This window comes from Phalangium opilio, unplaced genomic scaffold (genome assembly GCF_054372755.1).
Source record: "Phalangium opilio isolate 3A_F unplaced genomic scaffold, DU_Popi_V2 ptg001662l_1, whole genome shotgun sequence".
Lineage (NCBI taxonomy): Eukaryota > Metazoa > Arthropoda > Arachnida > Opiliones > Phalangiidae > Phalangium > Phalangium opilio.
Genome location: NW_028324260.1, coordinates 25,698 through 42,470, shown reverse-complemented (window position 1 = coordinate 42,470; position 16,773 = coordinate 25,698). Strand labels below are relative to the sequence as shown.

General features: G+C 42.7%; 3 non-coding genes across 3 annotated transcripts; all 3 read left to right on the top strand.

Moving 5' to 3' along the window:
* The first annotated feature begins 10,925 nt into the window (after window positions 1-10,925).
* Window positions 10,926-11,047, top strand: TRNAL-CAA (transfer RNA leucine (anticodon CAA)). The gene is made up of 2 exons: window positions 10,926-10,963; window positions 11,002-11,047. It is a non-coding gene; the product is annotated as a tRNA-Leu (tRNA).
* Window positions 11,048-14,482: 3,435 nt separating this feature from the next.
* Window positions 14,483-14,604, top strand: TRNAL-CAA (transfer RNA leucine (anticodon CAA)). The gene is made up of 2 exons: window positions 14,483-14,520; window positions 14,559-14,604. It is a non-coding gene; the product is annotated as a tRNA-Leu (tRNA).
* A 252-nt stretch (window positions 14,605-14,856) lies between these two features.
* Window positions 14,857-14,978, top strand: TRNAL-CAA (transfer RNA leucine (anticodon CAA)). The gene is made up of 2 exons: window positions 14,857-14,894; window positions 14,933-14,978. It is a non-coding gene; the product is annotated as a tRNA-Leu (tRNA).
* Window positions 14,979-16,773: the final 1,795 nt, after the last annotated feature.

Sequence of the window (16,773 nt, the reverse complement as noted above, 5' to 3'; positions counted from 1 at the left end):
CCTTCGTTCACGATGTGAATCTGTGTATTCTGGTCCTCGTATGAGGGCGTCGGTTCGAATCCCACTTCTGACACGATATTGTTTATGAAAATAACTGGTTGAGATGTAATTTTAAAACGTCCAAATTACACAAAACCACGTCAGGATGGCCGAGCGGTCTAAGGCGCGAGACTCAAGGGGCTTAGCTTCCTTCGTTCACGATATGAATCTGTGTATTCTGGTCCTCGTATGAGGGCGTGGGTTCGAATCCCACTTCTGACACGATATGTTTTATAAAAATAACTAAAAGAGATGTAATTTTAACGTCTAAATTACTTAAAACCACGTCAGGATGGCCGAGCGGTCTAAGGCGCCAGACTCAAGGGGCTTAGCTTCCTTCGTTCACGATTTGAATCTGTTTATTCTGGTCCTTGTATGAGGGCGAGGGTTCGAATCATATTTTGACACGATATGTTTTAAGAAAATAACTGGATGAGATGTAATTTTAAAACGTCCAAATTACACAGAACCACATCAGGATGGCCGAGCGGTCTAAGGCGCGAGACTCAAGGGGCTTAGCTTCCTTCGTTCACGATGTGAATCTGTGTATTCTGGTCCTTGTATGAGGGCGAGGGTTCGAATCAAATTTTGACACGATATGTTTTAAGATAATAACTGGATGAGATGTAATTTTAAAACGTCCAAATTACACAGAACCACGTCAGGATGGCCGAGCGGTCTAAGGCGCGAGACTCAAGGGGCTTAGCTTCCTTAGTTCACGATGTGAATCTGTGTATTCTGGTCCTCGTATGAGGGCGTGGGTTCGAATCCCACTTCTGACACGATTTGTTTTAAGAAAATAACTGGATGAGATATAATTTTAAAACGTCCAAATTACATAAAACCACGTCTGGATGGCCGAGCGGTCTAAGGCGCGAGACTCAAGGGGCTTAGCTTCCTTAGTTCACGATGTGAATCTGTGTATTCTGGTCCTCGTATGAGGGCGTGGGTTCGAATCCCACTTCTGACACGATTTGTTTTAAGAAAATAACTGGATGAGATATAATTTTAAAACGTCCAAATTACATAAAACCACGTCTGGATGGCCGAGCGGTCTAATGCGCCAGACTCAAGGGGCTTAGCTTCTTTCGTTCACGGTATGAATCTGTGTATTCTGGTCCTTGTATGAGGGCGTGGGTTCGAATCCCACTTCTGACACGATTTGTTTTAAGAAAATAACTGGATGAGATATAATTTTAAAACGTCCAAATTACATAAAACCACGTCAGGATGGCCGAGCGGTCTAATGCGCCAGACTCAAGGGGCTTAGCTTCCTTCGTTCACGGTATGAATCTGTGTATTCTGGTCCTTGTATGAGGGCGTGGGTTCGAATCCCACTTCTGACACGATTTGATTTAAGAAAATAACTGGATGAGATATAATTTTAAAACGTCCAAATTACATAAAACCACGTCTGGATGGCCGAGCGGTCTAAGGCGCGAGACTCAAGGGGCTTAGCTTCCTTCGTTCACGATGTAAATCTGTGTATTCTGGTCCTCGTATGAGCGCGTGGGTTCGAATCCCACTTCTGACACGATATTGTTTATGAAAATAACTGGATGAGATGTAATTTTAAAACGTCCAAATTACACAAAACCACGTCAGGATGGCCGAGCGATCTAATGCGCCAGACTCAAGGGGCTTAGCTTCCTTCGTTCACGATGTGAATCTGTGTATTCTGGTCCTCGAATGAGGGCGTGGGTTCGAATCCCACTTCCGACAAGATATGTTTTAAAAAATTAACTCGAAGAGATGTAATTTTAAACGTCTAAATTACTTAAAACCACGTCAGGATGGCCGAGCGGTCTTAGGCACTAGACTCAACGGGCTTAGCTTCCTTCGTTCACGATGTGAATCTGTGTATTCTGGTCCTCGTATGAGGGCGTCGGTTCGAATCCCACTTCTGACACGATATTGTTTATGAAAATAACTGGATGAGATGTAATTTTAAAACGTCCAAATTACACAAAACCACGTCAGGATGGCCGAGCGGTCTAAGGCGCGAGACTCAAGGGGCTTAGCTTCCTTAGTTCACGATGTGAATCTGTGTATTCTGGTCCTCGTATGAGGGCGTGGGTTCGAATCCCACTTCTGACACGATTTGTTTTAAGAAAATAACTGGATGAGATATAATTTTAAAACGTCCAAATTACATAAAACCACGTCTGGATGGCCGAGCGGTCTAAGGCGCGAGACTCAAGGGGCTTAGCTTCCTTAGTTCACGATGTGAATCTGTGTATTCTGGTCCTCGTATGAGGGCGTGGGTTCGAATCCCACTTCTGACACGATTTGTTTTAAGAAAATAACTGGATGAGATATAATTTTAAAACGTCCAAATTACATAAAACCACGTCTGGATGGCCGAGCGGTCTAATGCGCCAGACTCAAGGGGCTTAGCTTCTTTCGTTCACGGTATGAATCTGTGTATTCTGGTCCTTGTATGAGGGCGTGGGTTCGAATCCCACTTCTGACACGATTTGTTTTAAGAAAATAACTGGATGAGATATAATTTTAAAACGTCCAAATTACATAAAACCACGTCAGGATGGCCGAGCGGTCTAATGCGCCAGACTCAAGGGGCTTAGCTTCCTTCGTTCACGGTATGAATCTGTGTATTCTGGTCCTTGTATGAGGGCGTGGGTTCGAATCCCACTTCTGACACGATTTGATTTAAGAAAATAACTGGATGAGATATAATTTTAAAACGTCCAAATTACATAAAACCACGTCTGGATGGCCGAGCGGTCTAAGGCGCGAGACTCAAGGGGCTTAGCTTCCTTCGTTCACGATGTAAATCTGTGTATTCTGGTCCTCGTATGAGCGCGTGGGTTCGAATCCCACTTCTGACACGATATTGTTTATGAAAATAACTGGATGAGATGTAATTTTAAAACGTCCAAATTACACAAAACCACGTCAGGATGGCCGAGCGATCTAATGCGCCAGACTCAAGGGGCTTAGCTTCCTTCGTTCACGATGTGAATCTGTGTATTCTGGTCCTCGAATGAGGGCGTGGGTTCGAATCCCACTTCCGACAAGATATGTTTTAAAAAATTAACTCGAAGAGATGTAATTTTAAACGTCTAAATTACTTAAAACCACGTCAGGATGGCCGAGCGGTCTTAGGCACTAGACTCAACGGGCTTAGCTTCCTTCGTTCACGATATGAATCTGTGTATTCTGGTCCTTGTATGAGGGCGTGGGTTCGAATCCCACTTCTGACACGATTTGATTTAAGAAAATAACTGGATGAGATATAATTTTAAAACGTCCAAATTACATAAAACCACGTCAGGATGGCCGAGCGGTCTAATGCGCCAGACTCAAGGGGCTTAGCTTCCTTCGTTCACGGTATGAATCTGTGTATTCTGGTCCTCGTATGAGCGCGTGGGTTCGAATCCCACTTCTGACACGATATTGTTTATGAAAATAACTGGATGAGATGTAATTTTAAAACGTCCAAATTACACAAAACCACGTCAGGATGGCCGAGCGATCTAATGCGCCAGACTCAAGGGGCTTAGCTTCCTTCGTTCACGATGTGAATCTGTGTATTCTGGTCCTCGAATGAGGGCGTGGGTTCGAATCCCACTTCCGACAAGATATGTTTTAAAAAATTAACTCGAAGAGATGTAATTTTAAACGTCTAAATTACTTAAAACCACGTCAGGATGGCCGAGCGGTCTTAGGCACTAGACTCAACGGGCTTAGCTTCCTTCGTTCACGATGTGAATCTGTGTATTCTGGTCCTCGTATGAGGGCGTCGGTTCGAATCCCACTTCTGACACGATATTGTTTATGAAAATAACTGGATGAGATGTAATTTTAAAACGTCCAAATTACACAAAACCACGTCAGGATGGCCGAGCGGTCTAAGGCGCGAGACTCAAGGGGCTTAGCTTCCTTCGTTCACGATATGAATCTGTGTATTCTGGTCCTCGTATGAGGGCGTGGGTTCGAATCCCACTTCTGACACGATATGTTTTATAAAAATAACTAAAAGAGATGTAATTTTAACGTCTAAATTACTTAAAACCACGTCAGGATGGCCGAGCGGTCTAAGGCGCCAGACTCAAGGGGCTTAGCTTCCTTCGTTCACGATTTGAATCTGTTTATTCTGGTCCTTGTATGAGGGCGAGGGTTCGAATCATATTTTGACACGAAATGTTTTAAGAAAATAACTGGATGAGATGTAATTTTAAAACGTCCAAATTACACAGAACCACGTCAGGATGGCCGAGCGGTCTAAGGCGCGAGACTCAAGGGGCTTAGATTCCTTCGTTCACGATGTAAATCTGTGTATTCTGGTCCTCGTATGAGGGCGTGGGTTCGAATTGCACTTCTAACACGATATGTTTTAAGTAAATAACTGGATGAGATGTAATTTTAAAACGTCCAAATTACACAAAACCACGTCAGGATGGCCGAGCGGTCTAAGGCGCCAGACTCAAGGGGATTAGCTTCCTTCGATCACGATGTGAATCTGTTTATTCTGGTCCTTGTATGAGGGCGAGGGTTCGAATTCAATTTTGACACGATATGTTTTAAGAAAATAACTGGATGAGATGTAATTTTAAAACGTCCAAATTACACAGAACCACGTCAGGATGGCCGAGCGGTGTAAGGCGCGAGACTCAAGGGGCTTAGCTTCCTTCGTTCACGATGTGAATCTGTGTATTCTGGTCCTCGTATGAGGGCGTGGGTTCGAATCCCACTGCTGACACGATTTGTTTTAAGAAAATAACTGGATGAGATATAATTTTAAAACGTCCAAATTACATAAAACCACGTCTGGATGGCCGAGCGGTCTAATGCGCCAGACTCAAGGGGCTTAGCTTCCTTCGTTCACGGTATGAATCTGCCCTAGTAGCACTGCCGACGTAGGGCCTACATGGTCGGCTTTGTGTGTCACCGACGAGTTGGTAAAAAGTCACTAATAAGTTGGGAGAGTAATGGTTTGAAAGTCGAAATGTCCGCCTGGAGGGACGACGGCCCGCCGGTTTTCCTACTGTTATGAGGCGACTATAAAAGGACTGTTGGCCGACTATATGTCGGCGTCATTATGCCTACCTAAAGCCGCGCTCAATCCGACGATTTCGCGGCTTTTTAGTATAGGAACGGTAAATCGTCGGTAAAGGGCAGGTAGAGTAAGGGTTTGAGAATCGAAATGTCCGCCCGGTGGGACGACGGCCCACTGGTTCACCGACTGTTACGATACGAATGAAATTCGACCCTCATCCAACACGTTTGAGAGTCGACTTAACCGCCTGTCAGCAAGAGGTCCGACGCTTTTGCGACGATCAAACCTTAACTCGAGGCCCGACGGTTTTGCGACGATCAAGCCTTAACTCAAGGCTTCACTCGATTATAGTAAAGGATACTGATACCTAGTATTGAAATTTCTTTAATAAATTTTCAATGAAAATCACTTTTTTTGTACTTTGAATATTTCAAATAACATACAGGTTGAGCATCAATTATAACAATTTCAAATATTAAACAATGTATTCGATATTACACGACTAGTCGAATGGAAATATTAGCTGCCTAGCTAATTGGTTGTAACAAAAAGTAAAATTTTTCAGGGCGAGTATAATATTTACATCAATTAAAGCATTTATTAATATTCATTGTTAATATCTTAAATTACAAAAATCTTAATGAAAAATATACAGGGTTGCCACGAAATTTTCTGAACCAAATTCCCTGACTTTTCCAGGTTTTCCCTGACCTTTTTCTCAGATTTTCCCTGACCCTTTTCTCAGATTTTCCCTGACCTTTTAGAGCGGTAGGGTAAATGCTTACAGCACGTTTTAAGTGCTTATAATTAAATACTCTCTACGTTAAGTTTTCCAATGTATTAGTTGCACCAAAATGAATAAGAATCATTTTAACTATAAATAACAGTCTTAAGAGCTTTTTTAAAGGCATTTACTTTATAAAAGCAATTCTAGACATTTTTAAGGATTGCTCATGGAGTTGTCTGTGTTAAGAGAGGATAAGGAGAAACTTTCATTACTCTTTCAATAAGTACTTTTACCCACAAAAATCAAATTCCCAGAATTTGCTAAAATTTTTAAAATTCCCAGACTTTTCCAGGATTTCCAGGTACTGTGGCAACCCTGATATACACTTACAGATTTTTTTAAGGAAAAAGAAAAACATACAATTCTAAAGGGTATTATTTCACACTTTTTTCTCTTAAAATGTTTGAAACCGCAAAAACGTTCTGTAACTAAAACAAATTGAGATCTATTTTGGAATTCAGTATTATTTTCACAACCAAAAATCTTTAATATATAAGGTTTTTGAACTCCAAGCGCCCCAAAGCACTTGCTTCTTTTATATTCAAACAAAGAAACTGAAGGTATACATAAACGTTTAAGTTTTGGTTTCACTTGATAGGGGTATGGTTCCTAGCAGATGAGAAGCTAGGTAAAAAGCAAAGGCTTATGCATAAAACTGGCTCTAAGAGGTAGATAAATTGATAATTCAATAACAAAATTCAAACCTTACTTGACAAACGAAGACGTTTATAGTTTATGTAGTGTGACAATGAACCTTAGCGATGAAATTAAAAGTTAGCAAGCCTAGAACTAATCATTTTCACCACAAAAATCTCGTTTAAACATTCTAAAGACCCAGCCGCGTCAGAGATACTGGAAAGGCTGACTTGCTTTCGCACTAGCAGCGCCCTCTTCGATGATGACGTGAATGGCGTTACCTTAGTTACGCCAAAGAGGGTAGAAAGAGGGGGAGTAGAAGCTAGCGGCTTTGGCAAGGCATTTTGGGTGTTCTCGCTTTTATTTTTTATTTATTTGTTATATTTTCCGCCTAATATCCGGTTGACGGTATTTCAACCAATAAGAGGGCTGAGCAAGATGCGCGCGCACACCGGAAGCTTAGAGGTAAACTTTCAAAGCGAGAACACTCCAGCCAAGCCTTCTACTCCCCCTCTTTCTACCCTCTTTGGTTTCGCCAATAGAACAGAGGCGTGTCACCTGACCCGAGAAATTACAGGAGGGAAAGTTCAAACTAGAAAATCAGATGTGTTTTCTTGCTTTTTCAAGTTTTGTGTAACGTTATGTTTCTAGTGTTGCAAAAAATATAGTATTATCAACTTCTGATAGACCATTCCATTATTGACATGGCTGAAGAGAACTTAACAGGGGCTAGAGGTGTTTTGAGAAGCACCGCTAGAGGCAGAGCGAGTTGCCTAGCCTCCCGCGTTTAGTGAACTGTGGCTCAATCTGGCGTTGCCTCTTAGCGAGTCGAAAGACACCTCTCCGCCCCTGCAGGTTTGTTTCTCTACAAGTATTTACAGGAATGGTCTATTGTGGGTCGAAATATAGTATAAGTTAAATATATAACAAAAAAAATTTGGTGACATATGCGGAATAGTAAAAGTCAAAAAAACCGTCCCACGGAAAAAGAAGGCCTACAAACAACTTCGTTTTTCATTTTACTCTTTTTAAACGTGACGATACCGAATCAATTGGAAAAAATGGGTTACATGTTTAGGACGGTAGGCAAGCCTACTTCATATCACCACAGTTCCAACTGCCGGATAAATGTCGGTTACTAAATGGCCTAAGAATAACTTTGCTTTTAATTTTACTCTTCATAAACGTCACAATACCGACTAGCGCGAGGGAGTTGGTAATCAATTGGCAAAAAATGTGTTGGAATTTTCTAGACGGTAGGCAAGCCTACTTTAAACCATCTCAGTTCCAACTGTCGGATAAATGTCGGTTACTAAACCGCCGAAGCATAACTTTGCTTTTAATTTTAATCTTCTTAAACGTCACAATACCGACTAGCGCGAGAGAGTCGGTAATCAATTGGCAAAAAAATAAGTTGGAATTTTCTAGACGGTAGGCAAGCCTACTATAAACCATCTCAGTTCCAACTGTCAGATAGATGTCGGCATTGCCAACTAAAAGAAGTAGTCGGCTTCATGAGTCGGAAAAGTGTCGGAATAAGCACGGTACAGCCGACTGGACCGTAAACCGACTATTCGACCTTTAACCGACTGTTATGCGGAAGGCTTGTGCTACTGGGGTGTGTATTCTGGTCCTTGTATGAGGGCGTGGGTTCGAATCCCACTTCTGACACGATTTGTTTTAAGAAAATAACTGGATGAGATATAATTTTAAAACGTCCAAATTAAATAAAACCACGTCTGGATGGCCGAGCGGTCTAAGGCGCGAGACTCAAGGGGCTTAGCTTCCTTCGTTCACGATGTAAATCTGTGTATTCTGGTCCTCGTATGAGCGCGTGGGTTCGAATCCCACTTCTGACACTATATTGTTTATGAAAATAACTGGATGAGATGTAATTTTAAAACGTCCAAATTACACAAAACCACGTCAGGATGGCCGAGCGATCTAATGCGCCAGACTCAAGGGGCTTAGCTTCCTTCGTTCACGATGTGAATCTGTGTATTCTGGTCCTCGAATGAGGGCGTGGGTTCGAATCCCACTTCCGACAAGATATGTTTTAAAAAAGTAACTCGAAGAGATGTAATTTTAAACGTCTAAATTACTTAAAACCACGTCAGGATGGCCGAGCGGTCTTAGGCACTAGACTCAAGGGGCTTAGCTTCCTTCGTTCACGATGTGAATCTGTGTATTCTGTTCCTCGTATGAGGGCGTCGGTTCAAATCCCACTTCTGACACGATATTGTTTATGAAAATAACTGGATGAGATGTAATTTTAAAACGTCCAAATTACACAAAACCACGTCAGGATGGCCGAGCGGTCTAAGGCGCGAGACTCAAGGGGCTTAGCTTCCTTCGTTCACGATATGAATCTGTGTATTCTGGTCCTCGTATGAGGGCGTGGGTTCGAATCCCACTTCTGACACGATGTGTTTTATAAAAATAACTAAAAGAGATGTAATTTTAAGGTCTAAATTACTTAAAACCACGTCAGGATGGCCGAGCGGTCTAAGGCGCCAGACTCAAGGGGCTTAGCTTCCTTCGTTCACGATTTGAATCTGTTTATTCTGGTCCTTGTATGAGGGCGAGGGTTCGAATCATATTTTGACACGATATGTTTTAAGAAAATAACTGGATGAGATGTAATTTTAAAACGTCCAAATTACACAGAACCACGTCAGGATGGCCGAGCGGTCTAAGGCGCGAGACTCAAGGGGCTTAGATTCCTTCGTTCACGATGTAAATCTGTGTATTCTGGTCCTCGTATGAGGGCGTGGGTTCGAATTCCACTTCTGACACGATATGTTTTAAGAAAATAACTGGATGAGATGTAATTTTAAAACGTCCAAATTACACAAAACCACGTCAGGATGGCCGAGCGGTCTAAGGCGCCAGACTCAAGGGGATTAGCTTCCTTCGATCACGATGTGAATCTGTTTATTCTGGTCCTTGTATGAGGGCGAGGGTTCGAAATCAATTTTGACACGATATGTTTTAAGAAAATAACTGGATGAGATGTAATTTTAAAACGTCCAAATTACACAGAACCACGTCAGGATGGCCGAGCGGTCTAAGGCGCGAGACTCAAGGGGCTTAGCTTCCTTCGTTCACGATGTGAATCTGTGTATTCTGGTCATTGTATGAGGGCGAGGGTTCGAATCAAATTTTGACACGATATGTTTTAAGATAATAACTGGATGAGATGTAATTTTAAAACGTCCAAATTACACAGAACCACGTCAGGATGGCCCTGACACGATTTGTTTTAAGAAAATAACTGGATGAGATATAATTTTAAAACGTCCAAATTACATAAAACCACGTCTGGATGGCCGAGCGGTCTAATGCGCCAGACTCAAGGGGCTTAGCTTCCTTCGTTCACGGTATGAATCTGTGTATTCTGGTCCTTGTATGAGGGCGTGGGTTCGAATCCCACTTCAGACACGATTTGTTTTAAGAAAATAACTGGATGAGATATAATTTTAAAACGTCCAAATTACATAAAACCACGTCAGGATGGCCAAGCGGTCTAATGCGCCAGACTCAAGGGGCTTAGCTTCCTTCGTTCACGGTATGAATCTGTGTATTCTGGTCCTTGTATGAGGGCGTGGGTTCAAATCCCACTTCTGACACGATTTGTTTTAAGAAAATATTTGGATGAGATATAATTTTAAAACGTCCAAATTACATAAAACCACGTCTGGATGGCCGAGCGATCTAATGCGCCAGACTCAAGGGGCTTAGCTTCCTTCGTTTACGATGTGAATCTGTGTATTCTGGTCCTCGAATGAGGGCGTGGGTTCGAATCCCACTTCCGACAAGATATGTTTTAAAAAAGTAACTCGAAGAGATGTAATTTTAAACGTCTAAATGACTTAAAACCACGTCAGGATGGCTGAGCGGTCTTAGGCACTAGACTCAAGGGGCTTAGCTTCCTTCGTTCACGATGTGAATCTGTGTATTCTGGTCCTCGTATGAGGGTGTCGGTTCGAATCCCACTTCTGACACGATATTGTTTATGAAAATAACTGGATGAGATGTAATTTTAAAACGTCCAAATTGCACAAAACCACGTCAGGATGGCCGAGCGGTCTAAGGCGCGAGACTCAAGGGGCTTAGCTTCCTTCGTTCACGATATGAATCTGTGTATTCTGGTCCTCGTATGAGGGCGTGGGTTCGAATCCCACTTCTGACACGATATGTTTTATAAAAATAACTAAAAGAGATGTAATTTTAACGTCTAAATTACTTAAAACCACGTCAGGATGGCCGAGCGGTCTAAGGCGCCAGACTCAAGGGGCTTAGCTTCCTTCGTTCACGATTTGAATCTGTTTATTCTGGTCCTTTTATGAGGGCGAGGGTTCGAATCATATTTTGACACGATATGTTTTAAGAAAATAACTGGATGAGATGTAATTTTAAAACGTCCAAATTAATCAGAACCACGTCAGGATGGCCGAGCGGTCTAAGGCGCCAGACTCAAGGGGCTTAGCTTCCTTCGTTCACGATGTGAATCTGTGCATTCTGGTCCTCGTATGAGGGCGTGGGTTCGAATCCCACTTCTGACACGAAATGTTTTATAAAAATAACTCGAAGAGATGTAATTTTAAACGTCTAAATTACTTAAAACCACGTCTGGATGGCCGAGCCGTATTAGGCGCTAGACTCAATGGGCTTAGTTTCCTTCGTTCACGATGTGAATCTGTGTATTCTGGTCCTTGTATGAGGGCGAGGGTTCAAATCAAATTTTGACACGATATGTTTTAAGATAATAACTGGATGAGATGTAATTTTAAAACGTCCGAAATACACAAAACCACGTCAGGATGGCCGAGCGGTCTAAGGTGCCAGACTCAAGGGGCTTAGCTTCCTTTGTTCACGATGTGAATCTGTGTATTCTGGTCCTCGTATGAGGGCGTGGGTTCGAATCGCACTTCTGACACGATTTGTTTTAAGAAAATAACTGGATGAGATATAATTTTAAAACGTCCAAATTACATAAAACCACGTCTGGATGGCCGAGCGGTCTAATGCGCCAGACTCAAGGGGCTTAGCTTCCTTCGTTCACGATATGAATCTGTGTATTCTGGTCCTTGTATGAGGGCGTGGGTTCGAATCAAATTTTGACACGATATGTTTTAAGAAAATAACTGGGTGAGATATAATTTTAAAACGTCCAAATTACACAAAACCACGTCTGGATGGCCGAGCGGTCTATGGCGCGAGACTCAAGGGGCTTAGCTTCCTTCGTTCACGATGTAAATCTGTGTATTCTGGTCCTCGTATGAGGGCGTGGGTTCGAATCCCACTTCTGACACGATATTGTTTATGAAAATAACTGGATGAGATGTAATTTTAAATCGTCCAAATTACACAAAACCACGTCAGGATGGCCGAGCGGTCTAAAGCGCGAGACTCAAGGGGCTTAGCTTCCTTCGTTCACGATGTAAATCTGTGTATTCTGGTCCTCGTATGAGGGCGTGGGTTCGAATCCCACTTCTGACACGATATGTTTTATAAAAATAACTCGAAGAGATGTAATTTTAACGTCTAAATTACTTAAAACCACGTCAGGATGGCCGAGCGGTCTAAGGCGCCAGACTCAAGGGGCTTAGCTTCCTTCGTTCACGATTTGAATCTGTTTATTCTGGTCCTTGTATGAGGGCGAGGGTTCGAATTCAATTTTGACACTATATGTTTTAAGAAAATAACTGGATGAGATGTAATTTTAAAACGTCGAAATTACACAGAACCACGTCAGGATGGCCGAAGCGGTCTAAGGCGCGAGACTCAAGGGGCTTAGCTTCCTTCGTTCACGATGTGAATCTGTGTATTCTGGTCCTCGTATGAGGGCGTGGGTTCGAATTCCACTTCTGACACGATATGTTTTATAAAAGTAATTCGAAGTGATGTAATTTTAAACGTCTAAATTACTTAAAACCACGTCAGGATGGCCGAGCGGTCTTAGGCACTAGACTCAAGGGGCTTAGCTTCCTTGGTTCACGATGTGAATCTGTGTATTCTGGTCCTCGTATGAGGGCGTGGGTTCGAATCCCACTTCTGACACGATATTGTTTATGAAAATAACTGGATGAGATGTAATTTTAAAACGTCCAAATTACACAAAAGCACGTCAGGATGGCCGAGCGGTCTAAGGCGCGAGACTCAAGGGGCTTAGTTTCCTTCGTTCACGATTTGAATCTGTGTATTCTGGTCCTCGTATGAGGGCGTGGGTTCGAATCCCACTTCTGACACGATATGTTTTATAAAAATAACTCGAAGAGATGTAATTTTAACGTCTAAATTACTTAAAACCACGTCAGGATGGCCGAGCGGTCTAAGGCGCCAGACTCAAGGGGCTTAGCTTCCTTCGTTCACGATTTGAGTCTGTTTATTCTGGTCCTTGTATGAGGGCGAGGGTTCGAATCATATTTTGACACGATATGTTTTAAGAAAATAACTGGATGAGATGTAATTTTAAAACGTCCAAATTAATCAGAACCACGTCAGGATGGCCGAGCGGTCTAAGGCGCCAGACTCAAGGGGCTTAGCTTCCTTCGTTCACGATGTGAATCTGTGTATTCTGGTCCTCGTATGAGGGCGTGGGTTCGAATTCCACTTCTGACACGATATGTTTTAAGAAAATAACTGGATGAGATGTAATTTTAAAACGTCCAAATTACACAAAACCATGGCAGGATGGCCGAGCGGTCTAAGGCGCCAGACTCAAGGGGATTAGCTTCCTTCGTTCACGATGTGAATCTGTTTATTCTCTTCCTTGTATGAGGGCGAGGGTTCGAATTCAATTTTGACACGATATGTTTTAAGAAAATAACTGGATGAGATGTAATTTTAAAACGTCCAAATTACACAGAACCACGTCAGGATGGCCGAGCGGTCTAAGGCGCGAGACTAAAGGGGATTAGCTTCCTTCGTTCACGATGTGAATCTGTGTATTCTGGTCCTCGTATGAGGGCGTGGGTTCGAATTCCACTTCTGACACGATATGTTTTATAAAAGTAATTCGAAGAGATGTAATTTTAAACGTCTAAATTACTTAAAACCACGTCAGGATGGCCGAGCGGTCTAAGGCGCCAGACTCAAGGGGATTAGCTTCCTTCGTTCACGATGTGAATCTGTTAATTCTGGTCCTTGTATGAGGGCGAGGGTTCGAATTCAATTTTGACACGATATGTTTTAAGAAAATAACTGGATGAGATGTAATTTTAAAACGTCTAAATTACACAGAACCACGTCAGGATGGCCGAGCGGTCTTAGGCACTAGACTCAAGGGGCTTAGCTTCCTTGGTTCACGATGTGAATCTGTGTATTCTGGTCCTCGTGTGAGGGCGTGGGTTCGAATCCCACTTCTGACACGATATTGTTTATGAAAATAACTGGATGAGATGTAATTTTAAAACGTCCAAATTACACAAAACCACGTCAGGATGGCCGAGCGGTCTAAGGCGCGAGACTCAAGGGGCTTAGCTTCCTTCGTTCACGATTTGAATCTGTGTATTCTGGTCCTCGTATGAGGGCGTGGGTTCGAATCCCACTTCTGACACGATATGTTTTATAAAAATAACTCGAAGAGATGTAACTTTAACGTCTAAATTACTTAAAACCACGTCAGGATGGCCGAGCGGTCTAAGGCGCCAGACTCAAGGGGCTTAGCTTCCTTCGTTCACGATTTGAATCTGTTTATTCTGGTCCTTGTATGAGGGCGAGGGTTCGAATCATATTTTGACACGATATGTTTTAAGAAAATAACTGGATGAGATGTAATTTTAAAACGTCCAAATTAATCAGAACCACGTCAGAATGGCCGAGCGGTCTAAGGCGCCAGACTCAAGGGGCTTAGCTTCCTTCGTTCACGATGTGAATCTGTGTATTCTGGTCCTCGTATGAGGGCGTGGGTTCGAATTCCACTTCTGACACGATATGTTTTAAGAAAATAACTGGATGAGATGTAATTTTAAAACGTCCAAATTACACAAAACCATGTCAGGATGGCCGAGCGGTCTAAGGCGCCAGACTCAAGGGGCTTAGCTTCCTTCGTTCACGATGTGAATCTGTGCATTCTGGTCCTCGTATGAGGGCGTGGGTTCGAATCCCACTTCTGACACGAAATGTTTTATAAAAATAACTCGAAGAGATGTAATTTTAAACGTCTAAATTACTTAAAACCACGTCTGGATGGCCGAGCCGTCTTAGGCGCTAGACTCAATGGGCTTAGTTTCCTTCGTTCACGATGTGAATCTGTGTATTCTGGTCCTTGTATGAGGGCGAGGGTTCGAATCAAATTTTGACACGATATGTTTTAAGATAATAACTGGATGAGATGTAATTTTAAAACGTCCGAAATACACAAAACCACGTCAGGATGGCCGAGCGGTCTAAGGTGCCAGACTCAAGGGGCTTAGCTTCCTTTGTTCACGATGTGAATCTGTGTATTCTGGTCCTCGTATGAGGGCGTGGGTTCGAATCCCACTTCTGACACGATTTGTTTTAAGAAAATAACTGGATGAGATATAATTTTAAAACGTCCAAATTACATAAAACCACGTCTGGATGGCCGAGCGGTCTAATGCGCCAGACTCAAGGGGCTTAGCTTCCTTCGTTCACGATATGAATCTGTGTATTCTGGTCCTTGTATGAGGGCGTGGGTTCGAATCAAATTTTGACACGATATGTTTTAAGAAAATAACTGGGTGAGATATAATTTTAAAACGTCCAAATTACACAAAACCACGTCTGGATGGCCGAGCGGTCTATGGCGCGAGACTCAAGGGGCTTAGCTTCCTTCGTTCACGATGTAAATCTGTGTATTCTGGTCCTCGTATGAGGGCGTGGGTTCGAATCCCACTTCTGACACGATATTGTTTATGAAAATAACTGGATGAGATGTAATTTTAAATCGTCCAAATTACACAAAACGACGTCAGGATGGCCGAGCGGTCTAAGGCGCGAGACTCAAGAGGCTTAGCTTCCTTCGTTCACGATGTAAATCTGTGTATTCTGGTCCTCGTATGAGGGCGTGGGTTCGAATCCCACTTCTGACACGATTTTGTTTATGAAAATAACTGGATGAGATGTAATTTTAAAACGTCCAAATTACACAAAACCACGTCAGGATGGCCAAGGGGTCTAAGGCGCCAGACTCAAGGGGCTTAGCTTCCTTCGTTCACGATATGAATCTGTGTATTCTGGTCCTCGTATGAGGGCGTGGGTTCGAATTCCACTTCTGACACGATATGTTTTATAAAAGTAACTCGAAGAGATGTAATTTTAAACGTCTAAATTACTTAAAACCACGTCAGGATGGCCGAGCGGTCTTAGGCACTAGACTCAAGGGGCTTAGCTTCCTTGGTTCACGATGTGAATCTGTGTATTCTGGTCCTCGTATGAGGGCGTGGGTTCGAATCCCACTTCTGACACGATATTGTTTATGAAAATAACTGGATGAGATGTAATTTAAAACGTCCAAATTACACAAAACCACGTCAGGATGGCCGAGCGGTCTAAGGCGCGAGACTCAAGGGGCTTAGCTTCCTTCGTTCACGATTTGAATCTGTGTATTCTGGTCCTCGTATGAGGGCGTGGGTTCGAATCCCACTTCTGACACGATATGTTTTATAAAAATAACTCGAAGAGATGTAATTTTAACGTCTAAATTACTTAAAACCACGTCAGGATGGCCGAGCGGTCTAAGGCGCCAGACTCAAGGGGCTTAGCTTCCTTCGTTCACGATTTGAATCTGTTTATTCTGGTCCTTGTATGAGGGCGAGGGTTCGAATCATATTTTGACACGATATGTTTTAAGAAAATAACTGGATGAGATGTAATTTTAAAACGTCCAAATTAATCAGAACCACGTCAGGATGGCCGAGCGGTCTAAGGCGCCAGACTCAAGGGGCTTAGCTTCCTTCGTTCGCGATGTGAATCTGTGTATTCTGGTCCTTGTATGAGGGCGAGGGTTCGAATTCAATTTTGACACTATGTGTTTTAAGAAAATAACTGGATGAGATGTAATTTTAAAACGTCCAAATTACACAGAACCACGTCAGGATGGCCGAGCGGTCTAAGGCGCGAGACTCAAGGGGCTTAGCTTCCTTGGTTCACGATGTGAATCTGTGTATTCTGGTCCTCGTATGAGCGCGTGGGTTCGAATCCCACTTCTGACACGATATTGTTTATGAAAATAACTGGATGAGATGTAATTTTAAAACGTCCAAATTACACAAAACCACGTCAGTATGGCCGAGCGGTCTAAGGCGCGAGACTCAAGGGGCTT